This window comes from Pinus tabuliformis, chromosome 7 (assembly GCF_031772625.1).
Source record: "Pinus tabuliformis cultivar Carrire ecotype Pingquan chromosome 7, CPIR1, whole genome shotgun sequence".
NCBI classification, from domain to species: domain Eukaryota; kingdom Viridiplantae; phylum Streptophyta; class Pinopsida; order Pinales; family Pinaceae; genus Pinus; species Pinus tabuliformis.
In genome coordinates, this window is record NC_142293.1 from 346,125,680 (window position 1) to 346,132,857 (window position 7,178).

The 7,178-nt window shown below is 31.8% G+C and overlaps 1 pseudogene; it reads left to right on the plus strand.

The window, feature by feature from the left end:
- The first annotated feature begins 702 nt into the window (after positions 1-702).
- LOC149247355 (protein BONZAI 1 pseudogene) lies at positions 703-4,801 on the plus strand (annotated as a pseudogene).
- The last annotated feature ends 2,377 nt before the right edge of the window (positions 4,802-7,178 follow it).

Below are 7,178 nucleotides of genomic sequence, written 5' to 3' on the forward strand. Positions count from 1 at the left end.
AAAAAAAGTGTTATTGGAACATCAACACTTTTTGTTTTGAGGGTGTTTTCTGGACCTTTTTTTGCACAAAAAATTGGTTTTCACCGCCGTTTTTAAAACATGTTGAAAATTTATCCTCGAAAAAAAATGTGTTATTCCAACATCAACACTTTCCATTTTTAACACTATTTTTCATGTTTTTACGGGTTTTTTTTTGTTAGAGTTCCCATTTTGAGTTTATAATTCCCGTTTCAAAATTTACATTGTTAATAGTGAAATGTATCAGATTATTTAACAACTCTAATGCATTATCAAGTCTGGTCATTTTCTCCATTATCAATCTTACATTTTAAAAAAACCATCCACAACTATTAACCACCAATGAAGAAGAAGAAGCAACAATCGCTCACAATTCAATGTTACTGCGATATCAGCTGTTCTAAAAAGTCACATAATAGTTCTTAACTGCTTTTGTGCTCTCACATCGATAACCTACCTCTACCTTTGTTCAACTGGATGGCAGTCGGTTTTGTAATATCCTTTTTAGCCAAGGATCGAATCAACCAGAACAATTTGTTGTCCTCGTTCGAGATATTCCTCCTGTACCGGCTGGTATAACACGCAAAGAACAAGTGGACTCTTTCTTCAGGAGGTTGTACCCGGAAACTTAGGGGGTTGTACCTGGAAACTTATGAAGGCTTTGTGATTGTCACTGACTTATGAAAGAAACAAGATGGATCATTTGAAGAACTAGGTCGTACTGAAATAATTTTAAATTCTTTGGATCCTCTCTGGATAACAAAACAAAGAATCATATACTATTTTGAGATTCTCCAGCCATTACTTTTCAGAGTGTATGATGTTGATAGCAAGTTTCACAATGTACCAGCGAAGATGCTTCGTTTGGATGAACAACAATTTCTTGGGGAGGCAGAATGCTTTCTGTCAGAGATAGTGACAAAACCAGGTAGAATTCTGACCCTCCCGCTCACACAAGGAACTGAACATAAAGGACCAAGCCCACGGCTACCAAAATTTGGAGAGATAACTCTACAAGTGGAGGAGACTACTGATTCAAAAACTATGGTTGAAATGGTTTTCCGCTGTGCTGATCATCTATTCTCCAAAAGTGACCCTTTTTTAAAGATATTAAGACTAGTTGAAAATGGTCGTTTTTTCCAAGTGTATAAGACAAAAGTTAAAATGAATGACCTCAATTCACTATGAAAACCATTGACTTTGAGCATACAACAGATTGGGAGTAAGGATAACATGTTAATGATTCACTGCTACAATTTCAACAATAGCGGGAATCATGAATTGATTGGAAGGATGCAAAAATCGTTGGGTAACCTTGAGAAGCTTTATATAAGCAGGTGTGGAGAAAACTTCTATTTACCAACAGGCAGTAGTAATTATCATAACAAGATATTGAAGGGTCAGTTATTTGTAGAGAAGTTCTCAGTGAGCACAAAGCATAGTTTCTTGGACTACGTTGCCAATGGGTACGCGTTAAACTTCATGGTGGCTATAGATTTTACAACTTCAAATGGGAATCCACGATTACCAAATTCTTTGCACCATCTCGACCCTTCGGGCCGGGTTTCATGCATATCAGCGAGCAGTGCTGTTGGATGACACACTAGCCCTGCCCGAATACTGTTGGATGACTGTCTGGCAAAACGCAAAAGGCATCCGTCCAACTTCCCACACTTTAATGTAATCTTTGCCTCCAACTTCGCCGACGGTCACAACAATTTTTCCCGTAAAACAACAACATTGGCTCTCTTTCCCTGACACCCTCTGTTGTTACCTCTAATTGGACAATGCAGGAGTCATCAATTATTTCTCTCTCTGCTCGCAAAATTGTTTTTTTTTTTTTTTCCATGTAAAGCATTTAAATAGATGCAACATTCACCAGAACTTGCAGGTGTTACCCACCATCCCATGCAAGTATTCACACTTCAAAACTAATTCACGCAGCAAGGACTAGCCAATGTGGTCAACATAATCAGCACGACGTTCAACATAAGGTAACAAGCATATGAATGGAATGTAACTCACAATATGAGCCAACGCATGCAGCAAAAGCATAACAGTTCAATGCACAAAGAATTTCAAAGCACATTACTCAATGTAAACTTGAATAACATGAACCAGCGATTTGTTATAGCAGTGATAACTCTTGAATAGCACTAACAACATTATACAATATGAACCAACAAGTCCTTGAATAACAATGACAACTTTAGATAATAAACAACACAACAACGATTTTCTTTTCACTGAGAGCCATCGCATCTGGAAAGACCGGCTCTCAATGGAATGACCGTCTCAACAATGGTTCGCAGCAAATGATATTCAACGCAAATGTAATTCAGCGCATAAATTTCCTACTGAGGGTTATTTAGGTGACTGCATAAATTTGAGGGATGCAAAGGAGGTGTTGTCTTCTTCAAAACAACGCAAAAACATATATGACGGGCTCATGTGCATTCGATAGCTAGGATGGACAGATGCTTTCTGCAAGATGGTGTAATTGTGCAGGGAACGTTTCTTAGAGCTCTTACAGAACTGGGCAGAGATGGCAGCTAGAATTTAGCTAAAAACATATTCATGAAATGCAAAATTGACATGCACAAAGATGCCACAAAACCAGTGGCTCAAATTGGAGCAGGGCAGATGTTGGACACATACATGGCAGCAACAAAAGATGAATGATAAGCATGAGAGAGTATCTATTATTAACAAATGATATACATTTACAGTACATTCATATGACCTTTGGTTTCGTATTCCAAGGTCTCTTGGACTTTTTTAGATTATTCAACATCCACACCAACCCTTATCCCTTAGAGGATTAGGTGTCCAACAGACTTTAACTAGATATAATATCATATTAATACTAAAGTAGCCAATATCAATGACTAGAAACTACCATTATTGATAGAACAACCTTGACTCTTTCACTCGGTCCAATTTACGTGACACATAGTTCATACGAATTTCTATGCATATTCCAAGAGTCCAAACATCAATAATTATTCTTGTCTATGATTGAGTTTATCCTAATAAAAAGACCCAATAAGTTAAAGAGTGAACCTTTGCAACATGTATGAGTTGAAACCCAATAAGTTAAAGAGTGAACCTTTGCAACATGTATGAGTTGAAATATTGTTTTTAACATGTGGTTGTGGATAGTTTTGAAAACACTTTATTTTTAGAATATCTTATCTATGTAGCTTTCAATTTAATAATAAGGAACAATATATAGTTTTACTAGAGTAGCAATATAAAATACACAATACACTACAGATATATTACTAATATTAAAAAAATTATAAAAATTAACTAAATTATAATTAGAGAAATTTGAGCATTCTTGTTGATTGAATACAATTAATCACTTCTCTTTTATTAATTTTGTCTTTTGCTACACTTCTCAGGATGTGTTATGAAGAAAAAGAGGGAGGGATTTTGCCGCAAAAGCAGCTGGGAAATTGAGCAAGCTATCACTGATGGAAATTGTGTCCATCCCTTAGCGTCTCATTACATAACAGACACTCCATCTCTCACATAGAGAGAGCCGGTTTCAAACCCTACTATTCGTTCCATCGTTCCATCAAAAATAAATTAAAGGCCACCACATTCAAATCACGACGGTCATCTCCTGCGACTGTCATTTGTTGAAAGTAAGCAGCTACATTTGTTCGGGATGGAAAAGAAAAAGGCAGGGGAGAATTTAACTGCGCATCCGAGATATAAAATTAAAGAGATATTTATTTATTAGAGGTCTCTTACCACAGATTTGGACATTTAAAGAATTTAGAAACAACAGGTGTCCCGCTAAAATTGGTGGCAGAGAGTCATGACCCTATAATAAATATGAACATGATGGGATACTTTACACTTTACACCAAATATTTTTGAGGAGGAAATCACATATCTTCAAATATTTTTCGGATGAAATCTCATATCATTTTGATGTTGAAGTGTTTCTATTATTCATATCATTTTAATGTTGAAGTGTTTCAAACCATGTAATTTATTATTTTGATGATGAATTACAGAATGTGGTTTGAAATTGGTAGAAATTAAAATTATATATGTTTTAGTTAAAAATATATTTGATATTTGATATAAATTAAAATTGTTGGAAAAGATCACAATTTTAGGTTACATTACATTATGGTAAAAATAGAGTGGACAAAGACAGGATTATTTTTTTCAGACTTGTTTTTAGTGTAAAATTTTGAAAGTTTTTCTGGTAGGTTTTTCTGGTCAAGTCAAATTTCTAAAATCTGGTAGTAATTTATTGAAATCACACGCTTGGTAAGTAACCCTTACAGAATCTAAGTGCTCTAAAAATTTTTCACGGTGCTAAATCTATATATACAATAAAAAAATTAATTTAAATAACATAAATCAAAATTTAACTTTAAAATTTTCCACTAAATTCCAATACCAAAAAATCCCAAAAAAAAAAAAAAAAACTCAAATCTGAAAATTATTGCATCTCATACCAAAAAAAATCTTGAAATTATTGCATCTCGATCTGTAACAAACACCGCCATCTACCTCATTAAATGAACCATCTACCTCATTAAAAGAACCGGCCTCAAAGCCTACCTATAGCACCGAAGACGTTAGTTATTGAATGCACTTAAAAGAAGATGATGGCTGGTGAGGAAATGGACAGGTGGTGAGAAGAAGAGGTTAGTTATTGGATGCACTTAAAAGAAGGATGACCGCTGGTGAACAAGTAGACAGGTGGTCAGAAGAAGAGGTTCGTTATGACGTAGTCTTTAACGCGACTTTTTGAAAGCCTTTTCGGCGATTTTTTCCGGTGAAAATCCGGCAGTGATTTATTGGAATCCAAGTTTGATAGCTAATTTCTGCACAATGAAACCGTCCCAGGGTTTTTTAGGGTGCTGAATCGGAAATGCAGTTAAAAAACCATTTTAACTGCAACAAATCATGATTTCGTCTCAAGATTCCGTGAATCTCAAAAAGTCGCATTATAGACAACTCCGTTAGTTATTGGATGTATCTGAAAGGAAGAGGACAACTCATGAAAAAGTTGACAGCGGTGAGTATAGAAAATTATTTTTATTGTATTTTTCAAATTGGAAAACAAGGTGGTCATAACTATTTCTGAAATCCAGTTGAACTCTTTATGCTTGCATATTACTATGAATAATCTCTAATACTATGTGGAAGTTAAATTGCCACTGTAGCTGAACTCTTTATGCTTGCATATTAATATGAATAATCTCTCATACTATGCGAAGATAAATTGCCATGGTTTTGTTTATAAATTTTATAAATCAAATTTTAAAATAAAAGATATTTATAAATAAATCAGAGATAAAAATCAGACTTGAATTGAAAAAGGAGTTGAATTGAAAAAGGAGGAGTTGCAACTCACAGGTGAGTACTGCACCTGGAGACTGCACTCAAACAAAAAGAACTCTCTCCGTACACTCTACATCCATCAAATGAGCAATTACATCATTAAGTACATTACTAGAACTCAGGGAGTTGCAACCAAATTCCTAAACTCTAGGAACAAATCCTAAACTACGGAGATACGTTACAAATTGTGTAACCATTTCTCCATTAATACAAAATAATATTAATTATTTTCAACTATCAGTATAGATTTACTTTAAGTATTCATCTGACAGGAGTCTAGATGATCAAATTTTTTCACTTGTAAATTTCTTTAAATTGAAAAATACAATGTGTTATATTTCATTATTTAAACTGTATATTTGAATGCTAATTAGAATATATATAAGTCCAAATAAATGTTTTATAAAACTTAATTTTTTGGTGATATATACATAATTGTTTTAAAATGATATATAATATATACCTAATTGACATTAAAATATTTTACATAACAGACAAATTAAAATGGTTTTTTAATCATTAATATATTTTTAAATATATGTCAATATTAATTCGTATTAAAACATTTCAGGATAACTTAAATTGAATATTTTTTATACAATATTCAAATATTTTACATAGTTACTTGTTTGTAGAATGAGCCTCTAGACTCAATATAAGATTTAAACCTCTTACTCACACATTTTTTTTTACTTCTAATTACTTTACCACATTATTTTTTTATTATATCGGACATTATTTTTCAATTTCGAACATAATTTTTAGTTTTTTTTAAGGGAAACACATGGAAAAACACAATTATACAACCCCTTAGACTTGTTTGTAAAATGATCTTTTCTAACCTACAAAAAAAAACTTCTCTATGATCTTTTCTAACATAAAAAAAAAAATTGAAAAAAAAAAATTATTCCTTCATAGTTTTTTTTTTATAATCTTAACATTGATTTCTAAATTGAAAAAGATAAAAAATATCAAATCTTAAAAATTATTAATCACACATTTTTAAGTATCTTTATTTTTTTATAATCTTAATATTCTTCTAAGTTGAAGAGAATAAAAAATATTAAATCTTAAAAATTATTAATCACACATTTTAAAATATCTTTATAATTTTTTTTTATAATCTTAACATTGATTTCTAAATGGAAGAGAATAAAAATGATCAAATCTTAAAAATTATTAATCACACATTTTTAAGTATAATATATACATATTTTTAATCACACATTTTTAAGTATCATATATACAAATAGATGAGAAATTATAGATTAATACATTTTATATGTACTTAAACTAAATAATATTTATTATAAGAAAATTAAAAAGTATTGAAATATTTATTATAAGAAAATTAAAATGTATATTACATTTCAATATTGAAAAGATTCTAGCATCATGAACCTTAGATATAAAAAAATACCATCGAATACTTAAATACAATAAAATTTGTTTTCAGATTATTTTCTATCCTTTTAAACAATTAACCAAATAAGAACCCACTCTGGAATTGAAGTTTTGAAATAAGATTGATGTATTCCATATCCATTCCAACAAATATATACATAATCAACAAGATTGAAATTTTGAAAGAAGATTGATGTACTAATATCCATACTGGTGCAAAACAGAGAGCTGAATACCCAGAATGATTAAAACCCTACCCTTTGACATCAGACAGGACCAGAGCGACTTTTTAGAAAGTTGGAAACATGAGAATCAAACATAAAGAGCTGAATACCCAGAATCATCAAAACCCTACCCTTTGAAATCATGCAGAATCTCAA